Source organism: Oncorhynchus kisutch, linkage group LG6 (assembly GCF_002021735.2).
Source record: "Oncorhynchus kisutch isolate 150728-3 linkage group LG6, Okis_V2, whole genome shotgun sequence".
Taxonomy (NCBI): domain Eukaryota; kingdom Metazoa; phylum Chordata; class Actinopteri; order Salmoniformes; family Salmonidae; genus Oncorhynchus; species Oncorhynchus kisutch.
Genome location: NC_034179.2, coordinates 73,622,083 through 73,644,032, shown reverse-complemented (window position 1 = coordinate 73,644,032; position 21,950 = coordinate 73,622,083). Strand labels below are relative to the sequence as shown.

At 48.1% G+C, this 21,950-nt stretch overlaps 1 protein-coding gene across 2 annotated transcripts in view; it reads left to right on the top strand.

Moving 5' to 3' along the window:
• The window catches only part of LOC109878540 (KN motif and ankyrin repeat domain-containing protein 2-like), a 52,875-nt gene that overhangs the window by 11,545 nt on the left and 19,380 nt on the right, over positions 1–21,950 (top strand). The gene's annotated exons all lie outside the window — the stretch shown is intronic.

Genomic DNA, 21,950 nt, shown 5'->3' with positions numbered 1-21,950 from the left:
TTTCAATACCTCGTCGTGCGAGGATAACGACACTGAGCCGTTGAAACAAATATATATATATATATTTGGAGAACACATTGGGAGGGATCTTAGACCATTCCTCCACACATAATCCTTCCAGGTCTTTGATATTCTTTGTCTGCGCCCTCTTCAATTCAAACCACAGTCCTGGTACTGGGTCAAATTCATAATGCCATTGACCTTAACAAGAGCCCCAGGACCAGTGGAAACAAAATAATAGCCTCATAACATCAAAGATCCACCACCATATTTTACAGTAGTTATGGGGTTCTTTTCTTCATATGCATCTTTCATTAGATGCAAAAACCCACCACTAGTGTGCGTTGCCAAAGAGCTCTATTTTCATTTCATCTCAACATAGCACTGGTTGCAATCCAAGTGCCAATGCTGTTTAGCAAACTACAGGTGTTTACGTTTTTTTGGATGACATGAAAATAGAGCTCTTTGGCAACTGTTGACAAAATATCGCTACCTGAAATCCGACATTAAAATCATCCGTCTTTATAAAAGTGTCTTTAGCAGTGATTTAAAAAGAGAGACCGAATCTGCAAGCCTGATCTACTCTAGACTTTGGAATGGCCCACAGCACCCTGCCAGAGGATCTCAGGCTGTGTCCTGGCTCGTAGGGAGATAAAACATCTGAGATATAGGATTGAGCAAAACCAAGTCTAGTCTTAAAGGTAAAAATCCTTCCAACAACCACAAATTCCTATAATTTACCATGTTAAATAACACTAATATGTGATAACAATATTTGTTGTGATTTTTCTTTCTTTACTTTTGTCGTTTTAATAAGGTTGGTAGCAACATGAAATGTGAAAATCATTTTGGAAATCTGTTGCATCCAAAGTCGACTACAAAACCCACAATGCATTGATCTCTCTATGGGTTGGCTGGATAGCTACCTAGCTTGTTAGCTAGTTAGCCACCCAGTATTGAAAACTGACATGTATGTTTGATGTTTTCGCAATCTTAAAGTCCTTTTCCTCTTAACTTCCAGTGTAGTGAGAGTGCTGGTCACAATGCCATGTCATGTCCGCGGTCTTTCTGCCTGTGTGAACGGCAAGAGATCAAATACACATGAAAACATGAAATGACCCCAGGAATCGATAGAACTTCGCTCAGCGATACCCTAAAACAATATAACATTCAAAATGGGTCAGTCTTTCCTTTTAAATGTGACTAATACATCTATTCTGAAAGTGACTGGTAGCTAAAATAGGTCTGGTATGGTTACATTTTCTAAAATCAACATTTTGCCATGGGCATCTCAGTCTCCGGACTTGAACCCCATTGAAAACCTGCTGTTTGAATTGAAGAGGGCAGTCCATAAGTGTAGAGGAAGGATATCAAGGATCTGTAAAATTGTGTTATGGAAGAATGGTCTAAGTCTTAGACTCTAAGATCTCTCCCAATGTGTTCTCTGAACTCATAAAACACTTTAGAAAAATACTCAGTGCCATCCTCAGTGTATCCTCGCAAGGTGAGGTATTGAAAGCAATTGAAAACAGGGGTAGCAATCATTTTGACCCCTCTCTTTCTCTGAGCAATTGTATTAGTATAAAATATCATTCTTCCCTCAAAAAATCTGCATACAATATCTCAGTATTTGTATTATTTATTTTATAGTCTTTTTTTGCTCGTCTTTAAAAAGGGTGCAAACAATTCTGGACCTGACTGAAGTACTAGGCCTTAGTTTTCTTCCAGAACTAAACCTACTGTATCTTACCTACTAACCATGATGGTCACCCTCCTCTGATCACTAAGATATGTGTCATGTGTGGTAAGAAATGTGGTATGTATGTTTTGATACAGGTGAGGGACATCTGTAGCTTTTATTGAGGGACTCTGTGTGATAACAATGTAGCGCTACATTAGCACATTCTGAAACGACTTCGGCGTATCAGTGAAGCAAGTCACAATGATTAAAAGTAGCAAAGCAGCCATCACACAGCCACACTGGCATCCAACAGGACATCAGCTGTCTGAGACATCCTGTTTTGTGCTTGAAGTATCTGAGTTTTTCTCCCCTTGATTTCTAATCATAATAGTCAGAGTGGAGGACCCTGGAGACGGGCAATGTTAACTTCCGCTGGTCTGGAATGTGGGGAGGAGGGCATCAGTCTGGGGCAACTCATTCCTCCTGGAGGAGGGTAGAGAATGGCTGGAGGAGGAGGAGAGGAAGAGGTTAAAGTCTGGGTCTGGGAGTGTATCACTGAAGAATGGTTGGCTGGCTGTGCTGGTGCTGCTGAGGAGGAGCAGGGGGGTACACTGGACTCTAATCACTGCCATCTCAATGGAACACTGTTTACAGCCAAGAGAGAGAGGGAGTTACCCACATACATGGTGGAGCACACAGACACGGCAGACACACTTACACTCACATACACACACACACACACATGTGCACACACACACAAACACCCAAACACTCAATGAGGCACTGGTGTAGAGGCAGATGCAGAAGGTTTGGGGGAGGTTAGGAATTGGAGCACCAGGCAAAGCGTTAGAGAGAGAGAGAAGAAAGTGGCCCGTAACAGAGTACGTGTTCACTTGATGTGACTAGGAAAAGACAGGAATATTAAACTACATTGAGAGTTAGTATGAGAGGGAGAAGGAGCGTGTAGAGGAGAGTTTTGGCCATCGTCATTGCTGAGGGCTGGGATGTTTGTCACGCTGTAAAGCTGAGCTATAATTATATCTCATCAACTGTACCCCTGTCAACCAGCCCTCCACCTTCCTGTACGCTCTCAATGACACACACACACACACACGCCACCTTCCTGTACTCTCTCAATGACACACACACACACGCCACCTTCCTATACTCTCTCAATGGCACACACACACATACACACTCCATCTTCCTGTACTCTCTCAATGACACACAGACACAAACACACACACCACCTTCCTGTACTCTCTCAATGACACACACACGCACACACCACCTTCCTGTACTCTCTCAATGACACACACATACACCACCTTCCTGTACTCTCTCAATGACACACACACACACCACCTTCCTGTACTCTCTCAATGACACACCCACACCTCCTTCCTGTACTCTTTCAATGACACACACACACCTCCTTCCTGTACTCTCTCAATAACACACACACACACACACACAACAACTTCCTGTACTCTCTCAATCTCACACACACACACACGCACACACACACACACACACACACACACACACACACACACACACACACACACACACACACACACACACACACACACACACACACACACACACACACCACCTTCCTGTACTCTCTCAATGACACACACACCCCTCCTACCTGTACTCTCTCAATGACACACACACACACACACCACCTTCCTGTACTCTCTCAATGACACACACACACACCACCTTCATGTTCTCTCTCAATGGCACACACACATGCCACCTTCCGGTTCTCTCTCAATGACACACACACACGGCACCTTCCGGTTCTCTCTCAATGACACACACACACGCCACCTTCCGGTTCTCTCTCAATGACACACACACACGCCACCTTCCTGTACTCTCTCAATGACACACACACACACCACCTTCCTGTACTCTCTCAATGACACGAACACACACACACACTACCTTCCTGTACTCTCTCAATGACACACACACGCCACCTTCCTGTTCTCTCTCAATGACACACACACACATACCACCTTCCTGTACTCTCTCAATGACACACACACACACGCCACCTTCCTGTTCTCTGTCAATGACACACACACACACACACACGCCACTTTCCTGTTCTCTCTCAATGACACACACACACACACACGCCACCTTCCTGTTCTCTCTCAATGACACACACACACACACCACCTTCCTGTTCACTCTCAATGACACACACACACCACCTTCCTGTACTCTCTCAATGACACGAACACACACACACACACTACCTTCCTGTACTCTCTCAATGACACACACACGCCACCTTCCTGTTCTCTCTCAATGACACACACACATACCACCTTCCTGTACTCTCTCAATGACACGAACACACACACACACTACCTTCCTGTACTCTCTCAATGACACACACACACACACGCCACCTTCCTGTTCTCTCTCAATGACACACACACACACACACCACCTTCCTGTACTCTCTCAATAACACACACACACACCAACTTCCTGTACTCTCTCAATGACACACACAAACACGCCACCTTCCTGTACTCTCTCAATGACACGCACACACACCACCTTCCTGTAGTCTCTCAATGACACACACACACCACCTTCCTGTACTCTCTCAATGACACACACACACACACACACGCCACCTTCCTGTACTCTCTCAATGACACACACATATACACACACACACACACACACACACACACACACACACACACACACACACATACGCCACCTTCCTGTACTCTCTCAATGACACACACACACACGCCACCTTCCTGTACTCTCTCAATGACACACACACCACCTTCCTGTACTCTCTCAATGACACACACCACCTTCCTGTACCCTCTCAATGACACACACACACACGGCATCTTCCTGTACTCTCTGAATCACACACACACACACGGCATCTTCCTGTACTCTCTGAATCACACACACACACCACCTTCTTGTACACTCTCAATGACACACACACACACACACACACACACACACACACACACACACACACACACACACACACACACACGCCACCTTCCTGTTCTCTCTCAATGACACACACACACACACACACCACCTTCCTGTACTCTCTCAATGACACACACACACACACACACCACCTTCTTGTACTCTCTCAATGACACACACACACACACACACCCTTCCTGTACTCTCTCTGACACACACACACACACACACACGGCATCTTCCTGTACTCTCTGAATCACACACACACACACACCACCTTCCTGTACTCTCTCAATGACACACACACACACACACACACACATCACCTTCCTGTACTCTCTCAATGACACACACACACACACCACCTTCCTGTTCTCTCTCAATGACACACACACACACACACACACACACACACACACACCTCCTTCCTGTACTGTCTCAATGACACACACACACCTCCTTCCTGTACTCTCAATGACACACACACACACACACCACCTTCCTGTACTCTCTCAATGACACACACACACACACCTCCTTCCTGTACTGTCTCAATGACACACACACACCTCCTTCCTGTACTCTCAATGACACACACACCACCTTCCTGTACTCTCTCAATGACACACCCACACACCACCACCTTCCTGTACTCTCTCAATGCCACACACACACCTCACCTTCCTGTACTCTCTCAATGACACACACACACACACCACCTTCCTGTACTGTCTCAATGACACACACACACCTCCTTCCTGTACTCTCAATGACACACACACACACACACACACAACCTTCCTGTACTCTCTCAATGACACACACACACACACCACCACCTTCCTGTACTCTCTCAATGCCACACACACACCTCACCTTCCTGTACTCTCTCAATGACACACACACACACCACCACCTTCCTGTACTCTCTCAATGCCACACACACACCTCACCTTCCTGTTCTCTGTCAATGACACACACACACACACACACACGCCACCTTCCTGTTCTCTCTCAATGACACACACACACATGCCACCTCCCTGTACTCTCTCAATGACACACACACACACACACACGCCACCTTCCTGTTCTCTCTCAATGACACACACACACATGCCACCTCCCTGTACTCTCTCAATGACACACACACACACACACGCCACCTTCCTGTTCTCTCTCAATGACACACACACACATGCCACCATCCTTTTCTCTCTCAATGACACACACACACGCCACCTTCCTGTTCTCTCTCAATGACACACACACACACGCCACCTTCCTGTTCTCTCTCATTGTCACACACACACACCACCTTCCTGTTCTCTCTCAATGACACACACACACGGCACCTTCCTGTACTCTCTCAATGACACACACACACACGCCACCTTCCTGTTCTCTCTCAATGACACACACACACCACCTTCCCGTACTCTCTCAATGACACGAACACACACACACACTACCTTCCTGTACTCTCTCAATGACACACACACACACACACGCCAACTTCCTGTTCTCTCTCAATGACACACACACACTCCACCTTCCTGTTCTCTCTCAATGACACACACACACACACACACGCCACCTTCCTGTTCTCTCTCAATGACACACACACACACACACACACCACCTTCCTGTACTCTCTCAATAACACACACACACACCAACTTCCTGTACTCTCTCAATGACACACACAAACACGCCACCTTCCTGTACTCTCTCAATGACACGCACACACACCACCTTCCTGTAGTCTCTCAATGACACACACGCCACCTTCCTGTTCTCTCTCAATGACACACACACACACACACCACCTTCCTGTACTCTCTCAATAACACACACACACACCAACTTCCTGTACTCTCTCAATGACACACACAAACACGCCACCTTCCTGTACTCTCTCAATGACACACACACACACCACCTTCCTGTTCTCTCTCAATGACACACACACACACACACCACCTTCCTGTACTCTCTCAATGACACACACACACCACCTTCATGTTCTCTCTCAATGGCACACACACATGCCACCTTCCGGTTTTCTCTCAATGACACACACACCGGCACCTTCCGGTTCTCTCTCAATGACACACACACACGCCACCTTCCGGTTCTCTCTCAATGACACACACACACGCCACCTTCCTGTACTCTCTCAATGACACACACACACACCACCTTCCTGTACTCTCTCAATGACACGAACACACACACACACTACCTTCCTGTACTCTCTCAATGACACACACACGCCACCTTCCTGTTCTCTCTCAATGACACACACACACATACCACCTTCCTGTACTCTCTCAATGACACGAACACACACACACACACACACTACCTTCCTGTACTCTCTCAATGACACACACACACACACACACACACCACCTTCCTGTACTCTCTCAATGACACACACACACACGCCACCTTCCTGTTCTCTGTCAATGACACACACACACACACACACGCCACTTTCCTGTTCTCTCTCAATGACACACACACACACACGCCACCTTCCTGTTCTCTCTCAATGACACACACACACGGCACCTTCCTGTACTCTCTCAATGACACACACACACACGCCACCTTCCTGTTCTCTCTCAATGACACACACACACCACCTTCCTGTACTCTCTCAATGACACGAACACACACACACACTACCTTCCTGTACTCTCTCAATGACACACACACACACACACGCCACCTTCCTGTTCTCTCTCAATGACACACACACCTTCCTGTTCACTCTCAATGACACACACACACCACCTTCCTGTACTCTCTCAATGACACGAACACACACACACACTACCTTCCTGTACTCTCTCAATGACACACACACGCCACCTTCCTGTTCTCTCTCAATGACACACACACATACCACCTTCCTGTACTCTCTCAATGACACGAACACACACACACACTACCTTCCTGTACTCTCTCAATGACACACACACACACACACGCCAACTTCCTGTTCTCTCTCAATGACACACACACACTCCACCTTCCTGTTCTCTCTCAATGACACACACACACACACACGCCACCTTCCTGTTCTCTCTCAATGACACACACACACCACCTTCCTGTACTCTCTCAATGACACGAACACACACACACACTACCTTCCTGTACTCTCTCAATGACACACACACACACACACGCCAACTTCCTGTTCTCTCTCAATGACACACACACACTCCACCTTCCTGTTCTCTCTCAATGACACACACACACACACACACACGCCACCTTCCTGTTCTCTCTCAATGACACACACACACACACACACACCACCTTCCTGTACTCTCTCAATAACACACACACACACCAACTTCCTGTACTCTCTCAATGACACACACAAACACGCCACCTTCCTGTACTCTCTCAATGACACGCACACACACCACCTTCCTGTAGTCTCTCAATGACACACACGCCACCTTCCTGTTCTCTCTCAATGACACACACACACACACACCACCTTCCTGTACTCTCTCAATAACACACACACACACCAACTTCCTGTACTCTCTCAATGACACACACAAACACGCCACCTTCCTGTACTCTCTCAATGACACACACACACACCACCTTCCTGTTCTCTCTCAATGACACACACACACACCACCTTCCTGTACTCTCTCAATGACACACACACACCACCTTCATGTTCTCTCTCAATGGCACACACACATGCCACCTTCCGGTTTTCTCTCAATGACACACACACACGGCACCTTCCGGTTCTCTCTCAATGACACACACACACGCCACCTTCCGGTTCTCTCTCAATGACACACACACACGCCACCTTCCTGTACTCTCTCAATGACACACACACACACCACCTTCCTGTACTCTCTCAATGACACGAACACACACACACACTACCTTCCTGTACTCTCTCAATGACACACACACGCCACCTTCCTGTTCTCTCTCAATGACACACACACACATACCACCTTCCTGTACTCTCTCAATGACACGAACACACACACACACACACACTACCTTCCTGTACTCTCTCAATGACACACACACACACACACACACCACCTTCCTGTACTCTCTCAATGACACACACACACACGCCACCTTCCTGTTCTCTGTCAATGACACACACACACACACACACGCCACTTTCCTGTTCTCTCTCAATGACACACACACACACACGCCACCTTCCTGTTCTCTCTCAATGACACACACACACGGCACCTTCCTGTACTCTCTCAATGACACACACACACACGCCACCTTCCTGTTCTCTCTCAATGACACACACACACCACCTTCCTGTACTCTCTCAATGACACGAACACACACACACACTACCTTCCTGTACTCTCTCAATGACACACACACGCCACCTTCCTGTTCTCTCTCAATGACACACACACACACCTTCCTGTTCACTCTCAATGACACACACACACCACCTTCCTGTACTCTCTCAATGACACGAACACACACACACACACTACCTTCCTGTACTCTCTCAATGACACACACACGCCACCTTCCTGTTCTCTCTCAATGACACACACACATACCACCTTCCTGTACTCTCTCAATGACACGAACACACACACACACACTACCTTCCTGTACTCTCTCAATGACACACACACACACACACGCCACCTTCCTGTTCTCTCTCAATGACACACACACACTCCACCTTCCTGTTCTCTCTCAATGACACACACACACACACACACCACCTTCCTGTACTCTCTCAATAACACACACACACACCAACTTCCTGTACTCTCTCAATGACACGCACACACACCACGTTCCTGTAGTCTCTCAATGACACACACACACGCCACCTTCCTGTTCTCTCTCAATGACACACACACACACACACACACCACCTTCCTGTACTCTCTCAATAACACACACACACACCAACTTCCTGTACTCTCTCAATGACACACACACACACACACACACCACCTTCCTGTACTCTCTCAATGACACACACACACACACCACCTTCCTGTACTCTCTCAATGACACACACACACACACACGCCACCTTCCTGTACTCTCTCAATGACACACACACACACACATACACACACACACACACACATACGCCACCTTCCTGTACTCTCTCAATGACACACACACACACGCCACCTTCCTGTACTCTCTCTATGACACACACACACCACCTTCCTGTACCCTCTCAATGACACACACACACACGGCATCTTCCTGTACTCTCTGAATCACACACACACACACACAGCATCTTCCTGTACTCTCTGAATCACACACACACACACACACACACACACACACACACACACACACACCACCTTCTTGTACACTCTCAATGACACACACACACACACACACACACACACGCCACCTTCCTGTTCTCTCTCAATGACACACACACACACACACACACACCACCTTCCTGTACTCTCTCAATGACACACACACACACACACACACACACCACCTTCTTGTACTCTCTCAATGACACACACACACACACACACACCCTTCCTGTACTCTCTCTGACACACACACACACACGGCATCTTCCTGTACTCTCTGAATCACACACACACACACCACCTTCCTGTACTCTCTCAATGACACACACACACACATCACCTTCCTGTTCTCTCAATGACACACACACACACCACCTTCCTGTTCTCTCTCAATGACACACACACACACACACACACACACACACACACACACACACACACACACCTCCTTCCTGTACTCTCAATGACACACACACACACACCACCTTCCTGTACTCTCTCAATGACACACACACACACACCTCCTTCCTGTACTGTCTCAATGACACACACACACCTCCTTCCTGTACTCTCAATGACACACACACACCACCTTCCTGTACTCTCTCAATGACACACCCACACACCACCACCTTTCTGTACTCTCTCAATGCCACACACACACCTCACCTTCCTGTACTCTCTCAATGACACACACACACACACCACCTTCCTGTACTGTCTCAATGACACACACACCTCCTTCCTGTACTCTCAATGACACACACACACACACACACACCACCTTCCTGTACTCTCTCAATGACACACACACACACACCACCACCTTCCTGTACTCTCTCAATGCCACACACACACCTCACCTTCCTGTACTCTCTCAATGACACACACACACACCACCACCTTCCTGTACTCTCTCAATGCCACACACACACCTCACCTTCCTGTTCTCTGTCAATGACACACACACACACACACACACACGCCACCTTCCTGTTCTCTCTCAATGCCACACACACACCTCACCTTCCTGTTCTCTGTCAATGACACACACACACACACACACACACGCCACCTTCCTGTTCTCTCTCAATGACACACACACACACGCCACCTCCCTGTACTCTCTCAATGACACACACACACACACACGCCACCTTCCTGTTCTCTCTCAATGACACACACACACATGCCACCATCCTTTTCTCTCTCAATGACACACACACACGCCACCTTCCTGTTCTCTCTCAATGACACACACACACACGCCACCTTCCTGTTCTCTCTCATTGTCACACACACACACCACCTTCCTGTTCTCTCTCAATGACACACACACACGGCACCTTCCTGTACTCTCTCAATGACACACACACACACGCCACCTTCCTGTTCTCTCTCAATGACACACACACACCACCTTCCTGTACTCTCTCAATGACACGAACACACACACACACTACCTTCCTGTACTCTCTCAATGACACACACATACACACACGCCAACTTCCTGTTCTCTCTCAATGACACACACACACTCCACCTTCCTGTTCTCTCTCAATGACACACACACACACACACGCCACCTTCCTGTTCTCTCTCAATGACACACACACACACACACACCACCTTCCTGTACTCTCTCAATAACACACACACACACCAACTTCCTGTACTCTCTCAATGACACACAAACACGCCACCTTCCTGTACTCTCTCAATGACACGCACACACACCACCTTCCTGTAGTCTCTCAATGACACACACGCCACCTTCCTGTTCTCTCTCAATGACACACACACACACACACCACCTTCCTGTACTCTCTCAATGACACACACACACACGCCACCTTCCTGTTCTCTGTCAATGACACACACACACACACACACACGCCACTTTCCTGTTCTCTCTCAATGACACACACACACACACGCCACCTTCCTGTTCTCTCTCAATGACACACACACACACCACCTTCCTGTTCACTCTCAATGACACACACACACCACCTTCCTGTACTCTCTCAATGACACGAACACACACACACACACACTACCTTCCTCTACTCTCTCAATGACACACAAACGCCACCTTCCTGTTCTCTCTCAATGACACACACACATACCACCTTCCTGTACTCTCTCAATGACACACACACACACACACGCCACCTTCCTGTACTCTCTCAATAACACACACACACACCAACTTCCTGTACTCTCTCAATGACACGCACACACACCACCTTCCTGTAGTCTCTCAATGACACACACACACGCCACCTTCCTGTTCTCTCTCAATGACACACACACACACACACCACCTTCCTGTACTCTCTCAATAACACACACACACACCAACTTCCTGTACTCTCTCAATGACACACACAAACACGCCACCTTCCTGTACTCTCTCAATGACACGCACACACACCACCTTCCTGTAGTCTCTCAATGACACACACGCCACCTTCCTGTTCTCTCTCAATGACACACACATATACCACCTTCCTGTACTCTCTCAATGACACGAACACACACACACACTACCTTCCTGTACTCTCTCAATGACACACACACACACACACGCCAACTTCCTGTTCTCTCTCAATGACACACACACACTCCACCTTCCTGTTCTCTCTCAATGACACACACACACACACACGCCACCTTCCTGTTCTCTCTCAATGACACACACACACCACCTTCCTGTACTCTCTCAATGACACGAACACACACACACACTACCTTCCTGTACTCTCTCAATGACACACACACACACACACGCCAACTTCCTGTTCTCTCTCAATGACACACACACACTCCACCTTCCTGTTCTCTCTCAATGACACACACACACACACACGCCACCTTCCTGTTCTCTCTCAATGACACACACACACACACACACACCACCTTCCTGTACTCTCTCAATAACACACACACACACCAACTTCCTGTACTCTCTCAATGACACACACAAACACGCCACCTTCCTGTACTCTCTCAATGACACGCACACACACCACCTTCCTGTAGTCTCTCAATGACACACACGCCACCTTCCTGTTCTCTCTCAATGACACACACACACACACACCACCTTCCTGTACTCTCTCAATAACACACACACACACCAACTTCCTGTACTCTCTCAATGACACACACAAACACGCCACCTTCCTGTACTCTCTCAATGACACACACACACACCACCTTCCTGTTCTCTCTCAATGACACACACACACACACACCACCTTCCTGTACTCTCTCAATGACACACACACACCACCTTCATGTTCTCTCTCAATGGCACACACACATGCCACCTTCCGGTTTTCTCTCAATGACACACACACACGGCACCTTCCGGTTCTCTCTCAATGACACACACACACGCCACCTTCCGGTTCTCTCTCAATGACACACACACACGCCACCTTCCTGTACTCTCTCAATGACACACACACACACCACCTTCCTGTACTCTCTCAATGACACGAACACACACACACACTACCTTCCTGTACTCTCTCAATGACACACACACGCCACCTTCCTGTTCTCTCTCAATGACACACACACACATACCACCTTCCTGTACTCTCTCAATGACACGAACACACACACACACACACACTACCTTCCTGTACTCTCTCAATGACACACACACACACACACACACACCACCTTCCTGTACTCTCTCAATGACACACACACACACGCCACCTTCCTGTTCTCTGTCAATGACACACACACACACACACACGCCACTTTCCTGTTCTCTCTCAATGACACACACACACACACGCCACCTTCCTGTTCTCTCTCAATGACACACACACACGGCACCTTCCTGTACTCTCTCAATGACACACACACACACGCCACCTTCCTGTTCTCTCTCAATGACACACACACACCACCTTCCTGTACTCTCTCAATGACACGAACACACACACACACTACCTTCCTGTACTCTCTCAATGACACACACACGCCACCTTCCTGTTCTCTCTCAATGACACACACACACACCTTCCTGTTCACTCTCAATGACACACACACACCACCTTCCTGTACTCTCTCAATGACACGAACACACACACACACACTACCTTCCTGTACTCTCTCAATGACACACACACGCCACCTTCCTGTTCTCTCTCAATGACACACACACATACCACCTTCCTGTACTCTCTCAATGACACGAACACACACACACACTACCTTCCTGTACTCTCTCAATGACACACACACACACACACGCCACCTTCCTGTTCTCTCTCAATGACACACACACACTCCACCTTCCTGTTCTCTCTCAATGACACACACACACACACACACCACCTTCCTGTACTCTCTCAATAACACACACACACACCAACTTCCTGTACTCTCTCAATGACACGCACACACACCACGTTCCTGTAGTCTCTCAATGACACACACACGCCACCTTCCTGTTCTCTCTCAATGACACACACACACACACACACCACCTTCCTGTACTCTCTCAATAACACACACACACACCAACTTCCTGTACTCTCTCAATGACACACACACACCACCTTCCTGTACTCTCTCAATGACACACACACACACACACACACCACCTTCCTGTACTCTCTCAATGACACACACACACACACCACCTTCCTGTACTCTCTCAATGACACACACACACACACACGCCACCTTCCTGTACTCTCTCAATGACACACACACACACACATACACACACACACACACACATACGCCACCTTCCTGTACTCTCTCAATGACACACACACACACGCCACCTTCCTGTACTCTCTCTATGACACACACACACCACCTTCCTGTACTCTCAATGACACACACCACCTTCCTGTACCCTCTCAATGACACACACACACACGGCATCTTCCTGTACTCTCTGAATCACACACACACACACACAGCATCTTCCTGTACTCTCTGAATCACACACACACACACACACACACACACACACACACACCACCTTCTTGTACACTCTCAATGACACACACACACACACACACACACACACACACACACACACGCCACCTTCCTGTTCTCTCTCAATGACACACACACACACACACACACACCACCTTCCTGTACTCTCTCAATGACACACACACACACACACACACCACCTTCTTGTACTCTCTCAATGACACACACACACACACACACACCCTTCCTGTACTCTCTCTGACACACACACACACACGGCATCTTCCTGTACTCTCTGAATCACACACACACACACCACCTTCCTGTACTCTCTCAATGACACACACACACACATCACCTTCCTGTTCTCTCAATGACACACACACACACCACCTTCCTGTTCTCTCTCAATGACACACACACACACACACACACACACACACACACACACACACACACACCTCCTTCCTGTACTCTCAATGACACACACACACACACCACCTTCCTGTACTCTCTCAATGACACACACACACACACCTCCTTCCTGTACTGTCTCAATGACACACACACACCTCCTTCCTGTACTCTCAATGACACACACACACCACCTTCCTGTACTCTCTCAATGACACACCCACACACCACCACCTTTCTGTACTCTCTCAATGCCACACACACACCTCACCTTCCTGTACTCTCTCAATGACACACACACACACACCACCTTCCTGTACTGTCTCAATGACACACACACCTCCTTCCTGTACTCTCAATGACACACACACACACACACACACACACCACCTTCCTGTACTCTCTCAATGACACACACACACACACCACCACCTTCCTGTACTCTCTCAATGCCACACACACACCTCACCTTCCTGTACTCTCTCAATGACACACACACACACCACCACCTTCCTGTACTCTCTCAATGCCACACACACACCTCACCTTCCTGTTCTCTGTCAATGACACACACACACACACACACACGCCACCTTCCTGTTCTCTCTCAATGCCACACACACACCTCACCTTCCTGTTCTCTGTCAATGACACACACACACACGCCACCTTCCTGTTCTCTCTCAATGACACACACACACACGCCACCTCCCTGTACTCTCTCAATGACACACACACACACACACGCCACCTTCCTGTTCTCTCTCAATGACACACACACACATGCCACCATCCTTTTCTCTCTCAATGACACACACACACGCCACCTTCCTGTTCTCTCTCAATGACACACACACACACGCCACCTTCCTGTTCTCTCTCATTGTCACACACACACACCACCTTCCTGTTCTCTCTCAATGACACACACACACGGCACCTTCCTGTACTCTCTCAATGACACACACACACACGCCACCTTCCTGTTCTCTCTCAATGACACACACACACCACCTTCCTGTACTCTCTCAATGACACGAACACACACACACACTACCTTCCTGTACTCTCTCAATGACACACACATACACACACGCCAACTTCCTGTTCTCTCTCAATGACACACACACACTCCACCTTCCTGTTCTCTCTCAATGACACACACACACACACACGCCACCTTCCTGTTCTCTCTCAATGACACACACACACACACACACCACCTTCCTGTACTCTCTCAATAACACACACACACACCAACTTCCTGTACTCTCTCAATGACACACAAACACGCCACCTTCCTGTACTCTCTCAATGACACGCACACACACCACCTTCCTGTAGTCTCTCAATGACACACACGCCACCTTCCTGTTCAATCTCAATGACACACACACACACACACCACCTTCCTGTACTCTCTCAATGACACACACACACACGCCACCTTCCTGTTCTCTGTCAATGACACACACACACACACACACACGCCACTTTCCTGTTCTCTCTCAATGACACACACACACACACGCCACCTTCCTGTTCTCTCTCAATGACACACACACACACCACCTTCCTGTTCACTCTCAATGACACACACACACCACCTTCCTGTACTCTCTCAATGACACGAACACACACACACACACACTACCTTCCTCTACTCTCTCAATGACACACAAACGCCACCTTCCTGTTCTCTCTCAATGACACACACACATACCACCTTCCTGTACTCTCTCAATGACACACACACACACACACGCCACCTTCCTGTACTCTCTCAATAACACACACACACACCAACTTCCTGTACTCTCTCAATGACACGCACACACACCACCTTCCTGTAGTCTCTCAATGACACACACACACGCCACCTTCCTGTTCTCTCTCAATGACACACACACACACACACCACCTTCCTGTACTCTCTCAATAACACACACACACACCAACTTCCTGTACTCTCTCAATGACACACACAAACACGCCACCTTCCTGTACTCTCTCAATGACACGCACACACACCACCTTCCTGTAGTCTCTCAATGACACACACGCCACCTTCCTGTTCTCTCTCAATGACACACACACACACACACACCACCTTCCTGTACTCTCTCAATAACACACACACACACCAACTTCCTGTACTCTCTCAATGACACACACAAACACGCCACCTTCCTGTACTCTCTCAATGACACACACACACACCACCTTCCTGTACTCTCTCAATGAGACACACACACACCACCTTCCTGTTCTCTCTCAATGACACACACACACACACACCACCTTCCTGTACTCTCTCAATGACACACACACACCACCTTCATGTTCTCTCTCAATGGCACACACACATGCCACCTTCCGGTTCTCTCTCAATGACACACACACACGGCACGTTCCGGTTCTCTCTCAATGACACACACACACGCCACCTTCCGGTTCTCTCTCAATGACACACACACACGCCACCTTCCTGTACTCTCTCAATGACACACACACACACCACCTTCCTGTACTCTCTCAATGACACGAACACACACACACACTACCTTCCTGTACTCTCTCAATGACACACACACACACACACACCACCTTCCTGTACTCTCTCAATGACACACACACACACGCCACCTTCCTGTTCTCTTTCAATGACACACACACACACACACACACACGCCACTTTCCTGTTCTCTCTCAATGACACACACACACACACACGCCACCTTCCTGTTCTCTCTCAATGACACACACACACCTTCCTGTTCACTCTCAATGACACACACACACCACCTTCCTGTTCACTCTCAATGACACACACACACCACCTTCCTGTACTCTCTCAATGACACGAACACACACACACACACTACCTTCCTGTACTCTCTCAATGACACACACACGCCACCTTCCTGTTCTCTCTCAATGACACACACACATACCACCTTCCTGTACTCTCTCAATGACACGAACACACACACACACTACCTTCCTGTACTCTCTCAATGACACACACACACACACACGCCACCTTCCTGTTCTCTCTCAATGACACACACACACTCCACCTTCCTGTTCTCTCTCAATGACACACACACACACACACACACACCACCTTCCTGTACTCTCTCAATAACACACACACACACCAACTTCCTGTACTCTCTCAATGACACGCACACACACCACGTTCCTGTTCTCTCTCAATGACACACACACACACACCACCTTCCTGTACTCTCTCAATAACACACACACACACCAAATTCCTGTACTCTCTCAATGACACACACACACCACCTTCCTGTACTCTCTCAATGACACACACACACACACACACACCACCTTCCTGTACTCTCTCAATGACACACACACACACACCACCTTCCTGTACTCTCTCAATGACACACACACACACACACACGCCACCTTCCTGTACTCTCTCAATGACACACACACACACACATACACACACACACACACACACATACGCCACCTTCCTGTACTCTCTCAATGACACACACACACACGCCACCTTCCTGTACTCTCTCAATGACACACACACACCACCTTCCTGTACTCTCAATGACACACACCACCTTCCTGTACCCTCTCAATGACACACACACACACGGCATCTTCCTGTACTCTCTGAATCACACACACACACACGGCATCTTCCTGTACTCTCTGAATCACACACACACACACACACACACACACACACACACACACACACACACACACACACACACACACACACCACCTTCTTGTACACTCTCAATGACACACACACACACACACACACACACACACACACACACACACGCCACCTTCCTGTTCTCTCTCAATGACACACACACACACACACACACCACCTTCCTGTACTCTCTCAATGACACACACACACACACCACCTTCTTGTACTCTCTCAATGACACACACACACACACACACCCTTCCTGTACTCTCTCTGACACACACACACACACGGCATCTTCCTGTACTCTCTGAATCACACACACACACACCACCTTCCTGTACTCTCTCAATGACACACACACACACATCACCTTCCTGTTCTCTCAATGACACACACACACACACCACCTTCCTGTTCTCTCTCAATGACACGAACACACACACACACTACCTTCCTGTACTCTCTCAATGACACACACACACACACACACCACCTTCCTGTACTCTCTCAATGACACACACGCCACCTTCCTGTTCTCTGTCAATGACACACACACACACACACACACGCCACTTTCCTGTTCTCTCTCAATGACACACACACACACACACGCCACCTTCCTGTTCTCTCTCAATGACACACACACACCTTCCTGTTCACTCTCAATGACACACACACACCACCTTCCTGTTCACTCTCAATGACACACACACACCACCTTCCTGTACTCTCTCAATGACACGAACACACACACACACACTACCTTCCTGTACTCTCTCAATGACACACACACGCCACCTTCCTGTTCTCTCTCAATGACACACACACATACCACCTTCCTGTACTCTCTCAATGACACGAACACACACACACACTACCTTCCTGTACTCTCTCAATGACACACACACACACACACGCCACCTTCCTGTTCTCTCTCAATGACACACACACACTCCACCTTCCTGTTCTCTCTCAATGACACACACACACACACACACCACCTTCCTGTACTCTCTCAATAACACACACACACACCAACTTCCTGTACTCTCTCAATGACACGCACACACACCACCTTCCTGTTCTCTCTCAATGACACACACACACACACCACCTTCCTGTACTCTCTCAATAACACACACACACACCAACTTCCTGTACTCTCTCAATGACACACACACACCACCTTCCTGTACTCTCTCAATGACACACACACACACACCACCTTCCTGTACTCTCTCAATGACACACACACACACACACACGCCACCTTCCTGTACTCTCTCAATGACACACACACACACACATACACACACACACACACACACATACGCCACCTTCCTGTACTCTCTCAATGACACACACACACACGCCACCTTCCTGTACTCTCTCAATGACACACACACACCACCTTCCTGTACTCTCAATGACACACACCACCTTCCTGTACCCTCTCAATGACACACACACACACGGCATCTTCCTGTACTCTCTGAATCACACACACACACACGGCATCTTCCTGTACTCTCTGAATCACACACACACACACACACACACACACACACACACACACACACACACACACACACACACACACACACCACCTTCTTGTACACTCTCAATGACACACACACACACACACACACACACATACACACACACACGCCACCTTCCTGTTCTCTCTCAATGACACACACACACACACACACACCACCTTCTTGTACACTCTCAATGACACACACACACACACACACACACACACACACACACACGCCACCTTCCTGTTCTCTCTCAATCACACACACACACACACACGCCACCTTCCTGTTCTCTCTCAATGACAAACACACACACACACACACCACCTTCCTGTACTCTCTCAATGACACACACACACACACCACCTTCTTGTACTCTCAATGACACACACACACACACACACCCTTCCTGTACTCTCTCTGACACACACACACACATGGCATCTTCCTGTACTCTCTCAATGACACACACACACACATCACCTTCCTGTTCTCTCAATGACACACACACACACACCACCTTCCTGTTCTCTCTCAATGACACGAACACACACACACACTACCTTCCTGTACTCTCTCAATGACACACACACACACACACACCACCTTCCTGTACTCTCTCAATGACACACACGCCACCTTCCTGTTCTCTGTCAATGACACACAGACACACACACACACGCCACTTTCCTGTTCTCTCTCAATGACACACACACACACACACGCCACCTTCCTGTTCTCTCTCAATGACACACACACACCTTCCTGTTCACTCTCAATGACACACACACACCACCTTCCTGTTCACTCTCAATGACACACACACACCACCTTCCTGTACTCTCTCAATGACACGAACACACACACACACACTACCTTCCTGTACTCTCTCAATGACACACACACGCCACCTTCCTGTTCTCTCTCAATGACACACACACATACCACCTTCCTGTACTCTCTCAATGACACGAACACACACACACACTACCTTCCTGTACTCTCTCAATGACACACACACACACACACGCCACCTTCCTGTTCTCTCTCAATGACACACACACACTCCACCTTCCTGTTCTCTCTCAATGACACACACACACACACACACACACCACCTTCCTGTACTCTCTCAATAACACACACACACACCAACTTCCTGTACTCTCTCAATGACACGCACACACACCACCTTCCTGTTCTCTCTCAATGACACACACACACACACCACCTTCCTGTACTCTCTCAATAACACACACACACACCAACTTCCTGTACTCTCTCAA